Raw genomic sequence first — 18,096 nt, forward strand, 5'->3', positions numbered from 1 at the left:
CTCAGCTATACTTTGTTCAAATGAACCTTCTGCCCTCTTTTCCCACTCTTCTTCTGGGACTCCTATATTACGGATGTTATTTTGCTTTATGGAATCACTAAGTTCCCTAGGTCTACCTTTGTGATCTAATAGTTTTCTTTCCCTCTTCTTTTCGTCTTCATTATTTTCCATAGTTTTATCTTCTATATCACTGCTTCACTCATCTGCTTCTTTCATCTTTGTTTTTGTGGTCTCCACTTGGGACTTCATCTCAGTTACAGCATTTTTACTTTTGGCCTGACTAGATTTTGGTTCTTGTATCTCTACAGTAAGGGATTCTCTAGTGTCTTCTATGCGTTTTTCAAGCCCGGCTGGTATCTTTATAATTGTTGTTTTAAATTCTAGTTTGGATATATTACTTATAGCCATACTGACTAAATCCCTGGCTGTGGGTACTACCTCCTGTTCTTTCTTCTGGGGTAAATTTCTCCATCTCATAATTTTGTCCAGAAAAGAAAAGAAGAAAGAAAAAGAAAAGAAAACAAAAATAACAACAACAACAGAAACAAAAAACAACAAAAACAAAAAACTAGATCCTGGTGTGTTTTGGTCTGCTTGTTAAAAGAAACTAGATCCCAAAATAAGAAAGAAAGAAAAACATATATATGTAAAAGTAAAATAAAATACAATGAAAGGAAACTAAAAATACATATACAAAATATATATAAAATAAAAATTAAGAAAGAATTGAAAAAATAAGAAAATAACTGAAAAAGTAACACTAAAAGACTAAAGAATAAAAATACAAAGAATGCTAGATACTGTCTTCCCTTAGAGCTGAAGCTTTGCAGCCCTCTATGATCAGTAAACTGGGTGCGAGTGAGTTGTTTGTAGTGGTCTTCCGGGGGAGGGGCCTGTTGCGCTGATTTCTCAGGTGGGCTCGCCCTAGTGGAGATGTGCCTCCCTCCAGTGCACAGCGAGGCAGGGCTCTGTGTAAGCACCCCTGGGGTCCACTAGGTGGTGCTGTTTGGCTCCCTGCAGGCTTTCAGCACTGATGGGCAGGATGAGTATCTCCTTGCCCAGCTGTCCAGCCGCAGAGCTGAAAGTTTACATCCCAGACTCTTCAGTGAGCCCTCACAGGAGAGCAATCAATCACTGGTGTCCACCTGGTTTCTGCCAGAACTCTGGGTTCACCCTGCCTGTGTCTGAGCGTTTTTCTCTCAGGCATGCACTGAGTTCCAAAACTCTTAACTTTTAGGGACTCCTGCAGTGCAGACCCACACTCTTCCTCCCAGGGAGAGTCTCACCACCTTTCTGCCTTGCGCTGGACCCGGCCCATGAAAGTGGTCACACGACCCTGCAGCGGTTTGCAGTTTATGACAACACAGAGCAGACAGCCGGCGCCTAGGCTCACTGTTCTCAGCGGGCTTTCATGCTGCTATGCCTGGGAACCGTTAGGCACTCAGACACCACCCGTTCTTGCGGACCTGGGGCATCTCAGACCCGGCGGTCACACCTGGGATTCCACCCTGCTTCGCCACCAGAGCACCTTTAAGCCAGGCGCATCCCCCACTCTAGCAGACTTCTACAGGTTCCAGTGTTGGCTCCGCTGCTTCTAAGACTTTGGGGTAGTCTCCTTAGGCAGGCTCTCTCCCCGCTACCATATCCTTAGATATATCATACTGGATTCAAGTCTGGACATCTCCTACCTTCCAAATTAGTGGTCGCTTTTCTACTAGTAGACTTGCAGCATTTGTTTTCTCAGACTTCAGATTGATTTTTTGGGTGTTTAGAATGATTTGATAACTATCTAGCTGTATTCGAGGGATGAGACAAACTTAGGGTCCCCCTATTCTTCTGCCATCTTAACTCCTGTCCTGAAGAGATCTTTAGATTCCCAAGAACTATATGGATCTCCAGACTGCATCTCTCACAACTCCCCCATTTCATTCCTCTGGGCCTGTTTCAGACGCCATTATCTCTGGCGAGGGCAACGGCTCTTGCTTTCAAACGGCCTTTAGAAGTGAGGACCACACTATGGTTCATCTTGATGGGATGAGTGTCCTGCAGATGCTGGAAAGAACAGGAAGGCCTTAGCATGGAGCTATGACACTAGGTCCAGGAGGGGGAGGAGCTGAAGGAGGACAATGTGGGATCTGCTGCTGCTGGTTCCCTTAAACACTTCCAAGTGCCACTTCCCATGTAGTTGCTGCCCAATCTCAGCTGCTCTTGGTAGCCCTTACTCAGATCTTGGAAACTCTAGTTGCTTTTCGTCTCCTAGTATTGTGGAATACAGGATTTTCAGGTCCCCCTCAATCATCTCTCTGTTGCTTTGTAGAATTTCTAGGAGGAGGAGAGGGAAGATTCAGTCATGAATTGCTGCACTTTTTATGTTGTATCATATTGCTTTGTAATATAAATTTTCCTATTTTTCTCCATTATAAGGATAGCTTTGTGTTTTCCCTAATGACAAACATAATACATAATGCATAGCCACGTAGGAAATTCAAGTAATACAAAAGAGTACAAGGAAGAGTGAAAATCATTGAGAGGCAGCCATTCAGCATTTTGGTAAACATTTCAAATATCTTTCAATTACATACAGATTTATATGGATAAGTTCATACTATATATATTGTTTTGTATTCTGCATTTTTATTCAGTAATTTGTCCAAAGTTCTTTGTCAATAAATATAGATTTACCATCCTTTTAAATTGCTATGCTGTATTCTATTGTACAATAAATGTATATACCATAAATTGTTTAACTTATCTAATGAACATCCTAAAAGAGAAATATTTATGCATTGATTGAGCTCTTTGGGATAGGTAACTAGTTAAGGTAAAAAATTGCGTGGATTTATATTCACACTACCAATAAGTGCCCATTTTCCTGCATCCTTATCAACCTTTCCAATCTTGTATGTCTGTGAAAAAATTTGTAACTCATTATTTTTCTTTGAATTTCTTTACTAGTGTTAATTAGATCTTTTGTTTGTTTATTGGCCTTTAGTGAATTGCATATTCATGTTGTTTGCCCATTTTTCTACTGGAATTAGTTTTCTCCTCTTATTTGTAGGTCTTCTTTGCAATCTGTGCTGTTCTTTGGCCTGCCTTTGTCATAATCTGTTCCTTGCTCTTCCTTTGCTCTGCTCTGACATCTAGGAAAAATACATTTCCCCTCAAGTTCCTGTGTCAGCTGGCTTCTCGCTAGATTTGGCCAAGAGAAAGCCCTGAAGAGAGGAAGTGAGAAACCAGGGTATTTCTCCCCCATGTTTCAGGTGGCAATGTGTGCATTTCCTCTGTGACTCCCGCTTCAACTGGGCAGGTCACTGCGGTTCCAGCTCTACCGGATAATCCTGTGCCTAGTAATACCACTTCCCCAGAGTTGGTAAAGGCTTCTTGGAATTGTTAATCTCTGAGCTGCTTTACCATACCCTGTTAGGCTTCTCAGTTCTTCCATTAAATATCTAACTATTTCTCTGTCTTAACGTCCCTTTATTGTATATACTCATAATGGTTTTAATTTTACTATAGCTTACTTTTTTAATATTTAAAGACTTTATATTTTTAGAGCAGTTTTAGGTCCAGAGAAAAATTGAGAGGAAGGTACAGTTTCTATATATACCCTTTGCCCCCATGCATGCATAGCTTCCCTCATTACCAATGTCCCTCTCCAGAATGGTACATTTGTTACAATTGATGAGCCTACGCATCCTAATCACTCAGGTTCATAGTTTATATTAGAGTTCACTCTTGGTGGTGTACATTTTTTGGGTTTGTACAAATATGTAATGACATGTATCTATCATTATAGTGTCACACAGAGTATCTTCACTGCCCTAAAAATCCTCTGTGGTCTGCCTCTTCAATTTATCCTCCTACCCCATACCACCCCCTGCAAACCCTAGCAACACCTGACCTTTTCACCTTTTCCATTGTTTTGCCTTTTCCAGAATGTCATATAGTTGGAATCATATAGTATATAATCTTTTCAGATTGGCTTCTTTCACTTATTAATATGCACTTAAGCTTCCTCCATGTCTTTTTAGGCTCAATACCTCATTTCTTTTTAGCACTGAGTAATTAATATTTTGTCTGCATGTACCACACACAGTTTATTTATCCATTCACCCGTTTAATTTAATTTTTTTTATTGTGTTTTTTTTTTTTTTAATTTGAGAGAGAGAGAATGAGAGACAGAGAGCATGAGAGGGAGGAGGGTCAGAGGGAGAAGCAGACTCCCTGCTGAGCAGGGAGCCCAATGCGGGACTCGATCCCGGGACTCCAGGATCATGACCTGAGCTGAAGGCAGTCGCTTAACCAACTGAGCCACCCAGGCACCCCTAATTTAATTTTTTTAAAGTAAGCTCTATACCCAGTGTGGGGCTTGAACTCATGACCCCAAGATCAGGAGTTTCATGCCTACTGACAGCCAGCCAGGTGCACCCCTACCCAATCACCTATTGAAGGACATCTTGGTTGCTTCTAAGTTTTGGCAATTATGAATGAATAAAGCTGCTATAAACATCCGTGTGCAGATTTTTGTGTGGACATAAATTTTTAACTCATTTGGGTAAATACCAGGGAGTACAATTGCTAGGTTGTATGATAAGAGCATGTTTAGTTTTTTAAGAAACTGCCTGTCTTCTAAAATAGCTGTACCGTTTGCATTTCTCCCAGCAATGAATGAAACTTACTGTGTTTACACACCTTTGCCACATTTGGTGTTGTTAAGTGTTCGAATTTTTCTAATAGGTGTTTACTCGTATCTCATTGTAATTTGCATTTCCCTGATGATATATGATGTGGAGCATCTTTTCGTATGCTTTTTTGTCATCTGTATATCTTCTTTTGGTGAGGTATCTGTTAAGATCTTTGACCCACTTTTAAATTTATTTTTTAATTTATTTTTGGCCCATTTTTAAATTGGATTGTTTTTCTTTTTTCTTTTTTTTTTTTTTAAGATTTTATTTATTTATTTGAGACAGAGAGAATGAGAGAGAGCACATGAGAGGGGGGAGGGTCAGAGGGAGAAGCAAGCTCCTTGCTGAGCAGGGAGCCCGATGCGGGACTCGATCCAGGGACTCCAGGATCATGACCTGAGCCGAAGGCAGTCGCTTAACCAACTGAGCCACCCAGGCGCCCTGGATTGTTTTTCTTATTGTTGACTCTTAGGACTTCTTTGTATATTTTGGATAACAACTCTTTATCTGATATATCTTTTGCAAATATTTTCTCCTACTCTGTGGTTTGTCTTCTCATTCCCTTGACATTGTCTTTCACAGAGTAGAAGTTTTTAATTTTAATGAAATTCAGCTTTAATGAGCATTAAGTATTTCTTTCATGGATTATGCCTTTGGTGTTGTATCTAAATAGTCGTTGCCATTCTTAAGGTCATGTAAGTATTCTCTTACGTTATTTTTTTTTTTTTAAGATTTTATTTATTTATTTGACAGAGTGAGAAAGCACAAGCAGGGGAGCAGCAGAGGGAGAGGGAGAAGCAGGCTCCCCAGTGAGCCGGGAGCCCGACATGGGGCTCCATCCCAGGACCCTGGGATCATGACCTGAGCCGAAGGCAGACGCTTAACCGACTGAGCCACCCAGGTACCCCTCTTATGTTATCTTCTAGGAGTGTTATAGTTTTGCATTTTACATTTAGGTCTGTAATCCATTTTGAGTTAATTTTTGTGACGGGTGTAAAGCCTGTATCTAGATTCATTACTTTTTGCGTGTGGATGTCCAGTTGTTCCAGCACCATTTGTTGAAAAGACTGTCTTTGCTCCATTATATTGCCTTAGCTCCTTTGTTGAGGATCAGTTGACTGTACTAATCTGGGTCTATTTCTGGGCTCTCTATTCTTTTTCACTGATCTATTTGTCTATCTTTCACCAATGCCATACTGTCTTGGTTATTAGTAGTTTTATAGTAAGTCTTAAAGTCTTAAAGCAGTCCTACTACTTTGTTCTTTTCCTTCAATATTGTGTTGGTTATTCTGGTCTTTTGGTTCTTCATGTAAACTTTAGAATCCGTTAGTTTATACCCACAAAATAACATGGTGGAGTTTTGAGTGGTATTGCACTCAATCTATAAATAAGTTGGGAAGGACTGACATGTTGACAATATTGAGTCTTCGTATTTGTGAACATGGAATATTTCTCCATTATTTAGTACCTGTTTGATTTTATATATCGGTTTTGTAGTTCTGCTCATATAGATCTTGTACGTATTTTGTTAGACTAATACCTAAGTATTTCATTTTGGGGAGTGCTAATGTAGGGGAGTGCTAATGTAAATGGCATATTTTAAAATTTCAAATTCTCTTTGTTCATAGCTAGCATATAGGCAAGAGATGACTTTTATATATTAACCTGTATCCAGCAACCTTGCTCTAACTACTTATTAGTTTTTTTTGTCGATTTTTGTCAGATTTTCTATTAGATGAACATGCCATTTCTAAACAAAGACAATTTTATTTCTTCCTTTCTGATCAGTATACCTTTTATATCCTTTTCTTGTTTTATTGCATTAGTTAGGACTTCTAGTACAATGTTGAAAAGGAGTGGTGAGTGGTAACATCTTTGCCTTGTTCCTGATCTTAATAGGAAAACTGGTTTCTCACACCATTAAGTATAATGTTAACTATAGGGTGTCTTTTTAAATTTTTTTGTAGCTATTCTTTATCAGATTGTGGAAGTTCTCTTTTATTCCTAGTTTACAGAGAATTTTTATCATGAATGAGTATTGCTGTGTTTGTATTTTGTTGTATTTTCTTCATCTATTGAAATGATCATGTGATTTTTATTTTTTAGCCTGTTGATGATTACATTAAGTGATTTTCAAATGTTGAACGAGCCTTGAATACTTTGGATAAATCCCACTTGGTTGTGGTATATAATTCTTTTTATATGTTGTTGGGTTTGACTTGCTAATATTTTGTTGAGAAATTTTGCATCGGTGTTCATGAGAAATATTGTTCTATAGTTGTCTTTTCTTGTAATGTCTTTGTTTTTGATATTAGGGTAATACCTCATAGAATGAGTGGAAGTAAGTATTCCCACTTCTTCTAACCTCTGAAAGAGATTGCAGTGAATTGGTATAATTTCTTCTCTAAATGTTTGGTAGACCAGTTATCCCCATTTAGGCCTGGTCTTTGGTTTTAGAAAATTATCAGTTATTGGTTCAATTTCCTTAATAGATATAGGCCTATTCAAATTGTCTTCTCCTGTGAGTTTTGCTAGATGTGTTTTTCTAGGAATTGGTCAATTTCATCTAGTTATCAAATTTATGTTTATAGAGGTGTTCATTAGTTTTTTTTTTGTTGTTTTTTTTTTTAGAGAGAGAGAGCATGTGGGTGGGGGTAGGGGAGGGGAGGGGCAGAGGGAGAGGGAGAGAGAGAATCCTAAGCAGGCTCCATGCCCAGCATGGAGCCCTGTTTGGGGCTCCATCTCACGACCCTGAGATCATGACCTGAGCCGAAATCAAAAGTCAGACACTTAACCAACTGAGCCACCCAGGCGTCCCCATAATATTTCTGAATTATCATTTTAGTTGTCATGGGATCTGTACTGATGTCCCTGCTTTCATTTCTGATATTTGTAATTTGTGTCTCTTCTCTCTCTCTTTTAGTTAGCCTGACTAGAGTCTTAATAACTTTATTGATCTTTTCAAAGAACCAGCTTTGGATTTTGTTGCTTTTCTCTATTGATTTCCTGTTTTCAATTTCATTGATCTCTGCTCTAATTTTTGTTTCTTCTCCTTACTGTCAATCTAATTTGCTCTTTTTCCCCCTAGCTTCTTAAGGTAGAAACTTAAGGTGGATCTTATTTTTCTATTCTAATATAGCATTCAATACTATAAATTTCCCTAGAGGGAAATATTTTGTTGAGAAATTTTGCATCTGTGTTCATGAGAGATACTGTTTTTACTGTATCCCATATATTTTGATCAGTTGTGTTTTCATTTGCATTTAATTAAAAATATTTAAAAAATTCTCTTGAGAGTTCTTCTTTGACCCATGTGTTGTTTAGAAGTGTTGTTTAATTGCCACATTTTGGGGGATTCCAATTATCTTTCTGTCATTGATTTCTAGTTTAATTTCACTGTGGTCTGAAAGCAGATATTGTATGATTTCTATTGTTTCATATTTGTTAAGGTACATTTTTGGTGTAGAATGTGGTCTATCTTGGTGAATTTACATGTGAACTTAAGAAGGATGTTCTGTTGTTGGGTGAAATAGTCTGTAGGTGTCAATTATATCTAGTGGATTGATGGTGTTACTGAATTTAACTATGTCCTTATGTAACTTAACTTTTTCATTTAGTAAATATGAACATCTTTATCAGTGGGGGTATCCTATACACATAGGTATGGGTGACCATGTATCCTACACAGCATTATTGATGAGACCATATTTCATTGACTGTGAAATATACGATTTATTTAATCATTCTTTTTGGAACTTCAGATATAATTCAGTAGTACTAAGTATATTCACATTGTTGTGGGTAATAGATATATAGAATTTTTTATTTTGTAGATCTGAAATTCTCTACTCATTCAACAACCACAGAGCATAAGCTTTTAATATTGATGAAGTCCATTATTATAATCTTTTTCTTCTTTTCTAGATTGGGATTTTAGTATTGTCTAAGAACTATTTGCCTAACCCCAGGTCATAAGATTTTCTCCTACATTTTTTTCCCTAAAAGTTTTAGAGTTCAGTGTTTTTATTTAGATTTATGATACATTCTGGATTAATTTTTATTTTTTAATTTTTTTAAATTTTCAAAAATTTTTAAAAGATCTAATTTATTTATTTGACAGAGAGAGACACAGCAAGAGAGGGAACACAAGCAGGGGGAGTGGGAGAGGGAGAAGCAGGCTTCCCGCCGAGCAGGGAGCCCGATGCAGGGCTCCATCCCAGGATCCTGGGATCATGACCTGAGCAGAGAGGCAGATGCTTAATGACTGAGCCACCCAGGTGCCCATCTGAGTTAATTTTTAAAGGAAGTGTGAACTTTAGATCATGGAGGTTCATTTGCTTTTTTTTTTTTTTCCTGGGCATATTAAATTCCGATTGTTCCAATACCATTCATTAAAAAAGCTATCCTTTCTCCACTGACTTGCCTTAACACCTTTGTAAAAAAATCAATTGGTGATAATTTGTTTGAGTCTGTTTTGGGATTCTATTCTGCACCCTTGATGTATGTGCCTATCCTTTTCTAATATCTTACTGTAGCTTTATAATAAATCTTAAAATCAGGTACTGTGATTCCTTCAAATTTATCCCTTTTCTTCAAAATTGTTACAGCTAATCTAGCCTCCCCCCCCCCATTTATTTAAACTTAGAATCAGCTTGTCTATATCTGTAAGAATATGCTGGGCATTTGATTGGAATTGCAATTTGAAGAAAGTTGATTTCTTTAGTGTATTGAATATTCCAATTTGTGAATATGGCATGTCTATCTATTTAGGTCTTTGAATTTTTCATCAATATTTAAAAATTTTCAGCCTACAGTTCTGGATATGTTTTATTAACTTTATTCAATTTATACCTCAGTATTTCCTTTTTAAAAAGCTATTATAATTGGTCTTGTTTTTTAATTCTTTTTTCAAACTCTTCGTTGCTAGTATGTTGACTTTTGTGTGTTGACCATGTATCCTATTATCCTGTAACCTTACTAAACTTTTTAGTTGTAGATTTTTTTTTAATCCCTTGGGATTTTCTATGTAGATAATCATGTCATCTGAAAAAAAGGACAGTTTTATTCTTTTTCTTGCCTTATTGCACTGCCTAGTGCAATATAATGTTGAATAGGAATGGTGGTGAGAATGGACATCCTTGCCTTATTCCCCATCTTAGGGAGAAAACATTCAGATTTTCTTAATTAAGTATGAGGATATCTCTAGGTTTTATGTAGATGCCTTTCATCAGAATGAGGAAGTTTCCTTCTATGCCTCGTTTGCTGAGAGCTTTTATCATGAATTAATGTTGAATTTTGTCAAATAATTTTTCTGCATTGGTTAATAAGATGTGTTTTTTCTTTTTTATATTGTTAATATAGTGTGTTATGTTGATTGATTTTCTAATGTTGAACCAGTCTTGCATGTTTGAGATAAATACCACTTGGTCATGGTGTATAGTTCTTTTTATTCATTGCTGGATTTGATTTGCTAATATTTTTTTGAGAACTTTTGTGCCTCAGTTCCTGAGATACCAATCTATGGCTTTCTTCTCTTCTCTTTTCTTTCTTTCTTTTCCTTTTTCCTTTCCTTTCCTTTCCTTTTCTTGCTTCACTCTCTCCTTTTTTAGGCACTACCTTTGTCTACTTTTAGTATCAAGTAATATAGGCCTCATGAAATGAATTGGAAAGTATTTCCTCCTGTTTTATTTTCTAGAAGAGAGTGTGTAAAATAGATGTTAATTCTTCCTTAAATGTTTGATAGAGTTCTCCAGTGAAACTATCTTGGCCTGGAAATTTTTTTCAAAAGGTTCTTTAAAAACCCTGCAGATTAAATTTCTTTAGTTAATATAGGAATATCCAGATTATATATTTTTCCTATTGGTTGAGTTTTGTAGCTTGTGGTTTTCAAAGGAACTGGTCCATTTCATCAAAGTTGAATTTATGTGTATAATATGTTCTGAGTATTTCCTTACTATCCTTTTAGTATCTGTAAGGTCCTCAGTGATATCTCCTCTTTCATTCCTACACTGGAAATTTGTGTCTTTTTTTGGTCAATATTGCTAGAGGCTTGCCAATTTTATTGGTCTTCTCAAAGAACCAGCTTTTGGTTTTATAGATTTTCTGTATTTTTTGGTTTCAATTTCATTCATTTTTGCTCTAATATCTGTTATTTCTTTCCTCTGCTTGCTTTGGGTTTGCTTTGCTCTTCTTTTTCTGTACCATCCCCCCCGCCCCCCGCCTTGGTTCTTTATTGATCTAGCTGCAAGTTGACTGACCTTTTCCTTTGTAGTCTTCTATATGCTGTTAAATCAATCCAGTAAATTTTTATTTAGTATGTTTAATTTTTAGTTCTATATTTTCCATTTAAAAAGCTTCCATTTCCTCCTGAGATTTCTCATCTGGGCAATCAATGTGACAATTTTTTCCTTTAGGTCTTTGAATATATTTAGTTTTAGCTTCATTGCTTTAAAATCTTGTATGGGAATTGTAACATCTCTGTTATCCTGGGGTCTATTATATTGATTGCCTTTCCCCCCTTGATTGTGAGTTACATTTTCCTGTTTCTTAGAAAGTCTTAATTTTTGATTGGATATTGGACATTTTGGATATTTTGGATTGAGTATTTTCGGGACTTAGTTTCCACTATCTTTTTCTAAAGAATGCGTACATTTGTTCTACCAGGAAGTTAAAATACTAGTTGATTGCTTTGTACTTGTGGTCTCTTGATATTTTACTTTGTTAGGTCACCAGCTGGCCCTGAGAGGGCTTCACAAAGCATCTGGGAGACACTCTGGAAGCTCGGCCACTCTGGGCTAAACTCCCTAGGCTGAGCCCAACACCTATGTCTGTCCCACTGTCCCCTCCTGACCTCTCAAGCAAACCCTTTGAAGACTTGGCCCCTTAGTTTCATCCTTAGGTCTCAGTTTTCGAGCAAATACTTTGTTCTGGGACATAATGTTTACTCCTAAACTGTGGTCCTTCTGGGGTTTTAGTGGAAAGCCTAAGATGTGTACCAAACCCCTCTACTTTGACAAGATTCAAATGACAAACTCTGTTACTCTATGGTGGACAGCAGCTGAAATCTCTCTTCAGCTTCCTTTAGCCTTCCACCTACAGATAACAGAGGGCTCACCTCACTGGCTTAAACAAACAGGATTTTTTTTTAAAAAGGAAATCTAAAGATGGGTGGCTGCTGGTATTGGGAACCATGGTGCAATCATTTCAGAGTTGGGTTGCTGTCATTCTTTTGGTTTTTCTTCATGGTTGCAAGATGACTGCTGTACCTCCATTCATCTCATTAATATTAGAGGTTGGAGGAAATAGAAGGGGAGTAGGCCAGAGATGTTATTCTCCTCATATTGGGAAAGCAAAAGCTTCCCCAGCAAACTCCTCAGCATGTTTCTGTATGAATCTCACTAATCAAATCAGGAATGCATGGTCACCCTAAGTTGAAGGAGAGCTGGGAATGTGGATAACAGGAATTCACAATTGGCTGAGATCAGTTAGCAACTTTAGATAACTTTTTGAATATGTAATCATTTGACTTAGCAATTTGAGGCATTTATTTATTTATTCATTCGTTTATTTTAGATTTTGTTTTATTATTTATTTTTTACTGTGGTATAGTTGACATATAACCTTATATTAGTTTCAAGTGTACAACATAATGATTTGATATTTGCATGTATGGTGAAATGATCACGGTAAGTCTAGTTAATATCCATCACCATACATAGTTACAATTTTTTTCTTATGAGAACTTTTAAGATCTACTCTTTTAAAAAAATTTTGTTTATTTATTTGAGAAAGAAAGAGAGTGTGAGAGAGAGAAAGATCATGAGCAGGGGGGAGGGGTAGAGAGAGAAGCAGATCCCTGTTGAGCAGGGAGCCCAATGTGGGACTCGATCCCAGGACCCTGGGATCATGCCCTGAGCCAAAGGCATACACTTAACCGACTGAGCCACCCAGGCGCCCGAAGGGGCTCAGTTGTTTTTCTTAAGATTTTTTATTTAGGGGCTCAGTTGTTAAGTGTCTGCCTTCGGCTTGGGTCATGATCCCAGGATCCTGGGATTGAGCCCGCATCAGGCTCCCTGCTCCATGGGAATCCTGCTTCTCCCTCTCCCATGCCCCCTGCTTGTGTTCCCTCTCTCGCTGTCTCTCTCTCTGTCAAAAAATAAATAAAATCTAAAAAAAACCACATTTTAAAATTTATTCATGTGTGAGAGAGAGTGAGAGAGAGCATGAGCAGCAGGGGGGGGCAGAGGGAGAAGGACAAGCAGACTCCCTGCTGAGCACGGTGCCCTCTGGGTGCTCAATCCCAGGACCCTGGGCTCATGACCTGAGCTGAAGGCAGATGCCCAACTGACTGAGCCACCCAGGTGCCCTGAGCGTCTTTTGTTCTAAGAGAGCAACTCTGGGTGGGCTTCTGGATGAGACCTAGTCACCAGAAAGACCAGTCCATGATTAGAAGCTTGGAAATTTCAGCCCTGCCCCCCATTCTCTTGAGAAGAGAGATGGGCTGAAAATGGAGTTAATGATCGATCATGCCTATGTGATGAACACTCCATAAGATCCCAAAAGTATGGGGTTCAAAGAGCTTCCAGGTTGGTGAACACATCCACATGGGGAGGGTGATACACCCCAACTTCATGGGGACTGAAGCTCCTGCACTTGGGACTCTCCCAGACTTCACCCTATGTGTATCTCTTCATTTGGTTGCCCATCTGTATCCTGTAGTAAGCTGGTAAATGTAAGTATTTCTTGAGTTCTGTGAGCCACTCTAGCAAATCAATTAAACCTAAGGAGGGGGTCACCGGAACCTCTGATCTATAGCCAATTGGTCAGAAGCACAGATGATAACTGGTATCTGAAGTGTGTGTGTGGAGGGGGGCAATCTTGTGGGACTGAGCCCTTAACCTGTGGGATATTATGCTTTAAGAAGATAGTGTCAGAACTGAGTTAAATTAGGGCGCCTGGGTAGCTCAGTCGGTTAGGCATCTGCCTTCGGCTCAGGTCATGATCCCGGAGTCCTGGGATCGAGTCCCACATCGGGCTCCCTTCTCGGCGGGGAGTCTGCTTTTCCCTCTGACCCTCTCCCCTCTCATGCTCTCTCTCACTCTCTCTCTCTCTCTTAAATAAAATAAAAATCTTAAAAAAAAAACTGAGTTAAATTATAGGATAATAGGATATACAGCTGGTGTTGCAGAGAATTATTTGATATGGGGTAAAACTTCCACAGAAGTAAAGTGTTTTGTGTCAGTAGTAAAAGACAACACAGGAGGAAAGAATTGGGTTTTGCTTCCTACATGGGAAGGAAAAAACTGAGTTTTTCTCATTTTAATTACATACCCATAACTTACTTATTTATAGCTGGAAATTTGTACCTTTTGGCCACCTTTACCTATTTCACCCTCCCCCTACTCCTAAAGCATTTAGTTTTAATTGATACACAAATCATTACAAAAGTAAAAAATGTTTTTAAACTAATCTCAACCAATATGAAACCAAATAAATTAGAAAGGTAAATTCTTCATTCCTTTTACTCCCCAGAATTAATTGCTTGCCAGAATTACTATTGATATACACAGAGTTTTCTTCTTTCAGAAATGGGAATCGACAAATATATATTGTTCTGCAGTCTGCCTCACTCACAGGACACATCATATTTCCATGGTGTGACTTATTTTGAATGTCAATGTTTACATTAAGTTGTATTTTTCTTTAACTATATTCTTTTAAAACATTTATGATATTTCAGTGTATTGGTATTTAATGTATTGATATACAAATATCACATGTATCATAAAATATTTTATATATACACACAGATATAAAAAAATCTATATACTCACTGCCATTAAAGAAATCTATAATTTCTTCCCAGTCTCATTTTCTTTCCTGTATCCAGAGATAACTACCATCCTGAATTTTATGTTGTAAGTTATCATTTATGATATTAAATGATACTCTCTTTTTTAAGTTTCTGGTCAATGACTATATGTATACAGTATTGTTGTGAACATTCTTTTTTTTTTTTTTTTAAAGATTTTATTTATTTATTTGAGAGAGAGAGCACATGAGGGGGGCGAGGGTCAGAGGGAGAAGCAGACTCCCCGCCGAGCAGGAAGCCCGATGCGGGACTCGATCCTGGGACTCTAGGATCATGACCTGAGCCGAAGGCAGTCGCTTAACCGACTGAGCCACCCAGGCGCCCTGTTGTGAACATTCTTATATGTGACTCCTGCTACTCATGGGCAAGAGTTTCTTCTGAGTGCATTCCAGAGGTGGAATTGCTGGGTCATAGAAAATGTGCATGTTCAGTGTTATTAAATGATATCATATTGTTTTCTGGAGTGATTGTTCCAACTTACTCTATTTTATTAGCACTGAATAATTTTTATTAATTTTTAAAAAATATTTTATTTATTCATTTGAGACACAGAGATACAGAGAGAGAGAGAGAGAAAGCATGAGCAGGGAGAGAGGCAGAGGGAGAGGGAGAAGCAGGCTCCCCGCTGAGTCAGGAGCCGGATGTGGGGCTCGATCCCAGGACCCCGGGATCACGACCTGAGTCGAAGGCAGACGCTTAACCATCTGAGCCACCCAGGCGCCCCTAGCACTGAATAATTTTTAAAAAGTACGTGATTCTAGGGCGCCTGGGTGGCTCAGTTGGTTAGGTGACTGCCTTCGGCTCGGGTCATGATCCTGGAGTCCCGGAATCAAGTCCCGCATCAGGCTCCCTGCTCAGTGGGGAAGTCGGCTTCTCCCTCTGACCCTCCCCCCTCTCGTGCTCTCTCTCTCTCATTCTCTCTCAAATAAATAAATAAAATCTTTAAAAAAAATAAAAAGTACATGATCCTAACACAGTTAATCATCAGTCAGTATATTAGCTTATAAAACTGTGATCTATAGGAAATTTTTCAGGAACACTACTAGGATTACCTGTATTACTTCTTACTAGCCAATTATGATTAAAACTTTGCAAATAATTTGCTAATATTTTTATTATACTGCATTGTATTTGGCTCACATGTGCTATTTAACATTATTCCAGAAGAACAACAATGAAGCATATTATAATCTGCTTGTATAGTTACGGCTTGTCAGGCAAGATTACTTTGTGATTCTTACATGTATCTGTGACCACCCATTAGCTTCCTCTGGACATTTTTTTTTTTTTTTTTTTAATGTGGTTTGTGTCTACAACACTGCCACCTCATGACCACAAGTGTTAGTACAGGTGCGATACAGAGACCATGAGTAGCTGACAGATTTTATTCAGTACAAATATTTTATTTGAAATTATTAAACATATATGAAATATGAACATAGCAGAAATTAATACTGCTTTTTCACATTATTGTACTTGGGTTTCTTTCCCCCTAGAAATACTCAATTACCATTTATACTTATATATATATATACCAAGTATACTTATATACTTAAATATATTTATATACATATATACTTATATAACTTATATTACATCTATATACAAATATTTGGTGTTTAACATCTTGTTCTTTTATTATGCTTATTTCTAAGTTACTACAAAATATAAACAGGTTCTTGACTAGATTCTTGCTTTAGATCCCCTTATTTTGCCCTGCCCCATTAGTGGTATCATTTTCTAGCTCGTATTTCAAAACACCAAAATTCCTCCTCTCCACTCTTCAGATCAGAAGCCTCTTTGACCCATCTGGGAGAAACTAAACCAGGTGTGCTGAATGTCATTTTCTTGCTGAATGTCAAGGGCACGCCTGACTAAAGAGCTGAATGTCATTTTCTTGCTGAATGTCAAGGGCACGCCTGACTAAAGAGCTGAATGTCATTTTCTTGCTGAATGTCAAGGGCACGCCCGACTAAAGAGCAGCGGCACTCCTGTTCCGGGTAGAATTGTGTTTTTGAGAGGTTCTGTAGCAAAGGGCAGGGATGCGGTAACCACATGTCCTGCTCCAGCAATTGCATCCCCTCTGCCTGAGTGACCACTTGTAGGGAAGCTGAACTGTTAGCATCTGAGGTTTCAGGTTGGGTTTTAGGGCGGGACCTCCGTGCCCAGCTCCAGCCAGCGGAGCCAAAGGTAAATGTTTGGAGGTGCTCACCCCATTTATTATAGTCAACTTAAAAGTAGCTAGGCAAATGACACCTAGCAGAAAATAAGATGACAAGAAAAAAGAAAAGAAAAAGGCTGCAGGCTCATTTTGTCACTCATGGCTTTCTGCATTTTAGTTGCGAATATAAGTAGTTTTGCTTTTGATAATATATATTTTTAAACTGAAGTATAGCTGGCATATAATATGATATAAGTAGTTACTGAAATTCTCTTGGAGACCTACATTCTTAGAAGAACAGGGCAAACGCGGATTCAGAAAAGGTCCCTAAGGCGCCCTCGTTAATTGCAAAATCAGCACAGAGGTGCCTGGCTTCTCTCTTACCCTCATCCCTAGTGGTGCGGGCGGGGAGCGCTTCGGCCCCTCCTCCGCAAAGCGGAGGCGGTGAGGCTCCCGGCTCCACCGCGGAGCGCTAGTCTCGGGCGGCCGCCCGCAGCCCCGCGGGGCGGAGGGGCGGGCTCGGGGAGCCCCACCCAGGGGCGGGGCCCGGCGCTTGTGCCCAGCTCGGCTCTGTGGAGTGTGAATGTGCAGCCCGCAGTTTAGAAAAGCACATGCGAAGCCTACCAGAAACCGCCGCACCATCGGCAGATCTCATATGACTGCTTGGTAGACGCTCTGCGGGTCTGCACCGGTCACCTCCTCGGATCTCCGCGACTGAAGGTCGCAGCCAGCCCTCGGCCCCCCCGCAGTCGGAAGGCTAGAGCCGCGGGAGCCCGGGAGGCGGTGGCGGCGGCCCAGGAAGGAACAGCAGCACCCGGGTGAGTCTGGGCGTGTGTTTATCTCTCCGGGTGCCCAGCTTTCTGATTTACCAGTCTGCCTTTTCCGCATCCAGGGCTCCGAATCTACGTGCACTTTTCTTAATCGGGTTTTTAAAAATTTCATGGGATTTCAAGGCTTTCTTTTCATCAATTTACTTTTGAGTAGTTTTCCCTTGTTTTATCCCACTGGTGCCTGTTACCAAACAGCATGAATGAATGATGCAATCCTGCATAGGGGAGTCATCAGTACAGATTGGGAAAATCTCGGGAATTTAGAGTGGCTGTGTCTGTCTGACTTTGTCATCTTCTTTCCCATCCGAATTAGAATTTTAAATAAGCACTTACCAGATATATTGTTGTAAAGCGACAACTTCAAGGTGGGAATTAAATATTCTTTCATTCATAAAGTTATTTACTATATATATATATTTTTAAAGATTTTATTTATTTATTTGAGAGAGAATGAGAGACAGAGAGCACGAGAAGGAAGAGGGCAGAGGGAGAAGCAGACCCCCTGCTGAGCAGGGAGCCCGATGCGGGACTGGATCCAGGGACTCCAGG

The 18,096-nt window shown here is 39.0% G+C and overlaps 1 protein-coding gene across 8 annotated transcripts in view; it reads left to right on the forward strand.

The window, feature by feature from the left end:
* Positions 1-5,565: 5,565 nt before the first annotated feature.
* The window catches only part of PSPH (phosphoserine phosphatase), a 29,244-nt gene continuing 16,713 nt past the window's right edge, over positions 5,566-18,096 (forward strand). For 4 of the 8 annotated variants that reach the window (XM_034988756.1, XM_034988755.1, XM_034988760.1 and 1 more), the window contains exon 1: positions 17,236-17,535. The gene's annotated coding sequence lies outside the window, so the exon portion shown is untranslated. Of the gene's footprint in view, positions 5,587-17,234; positions 17,536-18,096 lie in introns of those variants that run through there. The other 4 variants (XM_034988759.1, XM_034988761.1, XM_034988762.1 and 1 more) reach the window with 2 other exon arrangements.

The sequence above is a fragment of the Mirounga leonina genome, unplaced genomic scaffold, assembly GCF_011800145.1.
Source record: "Mirounga leonina isolate KUSES-001 unplaced genomic scaffold, KU_Mleo_1.0 Mir_454, whole genome shotgun sequence".
In the NCBI taxonomy this organism is placed as follows: domain Eukaryota; kingdom Metazoa; phylum Chordata; class Mammalia; order Carnivora; family Phocidae; genus Mirounga; species Mirounga leonina.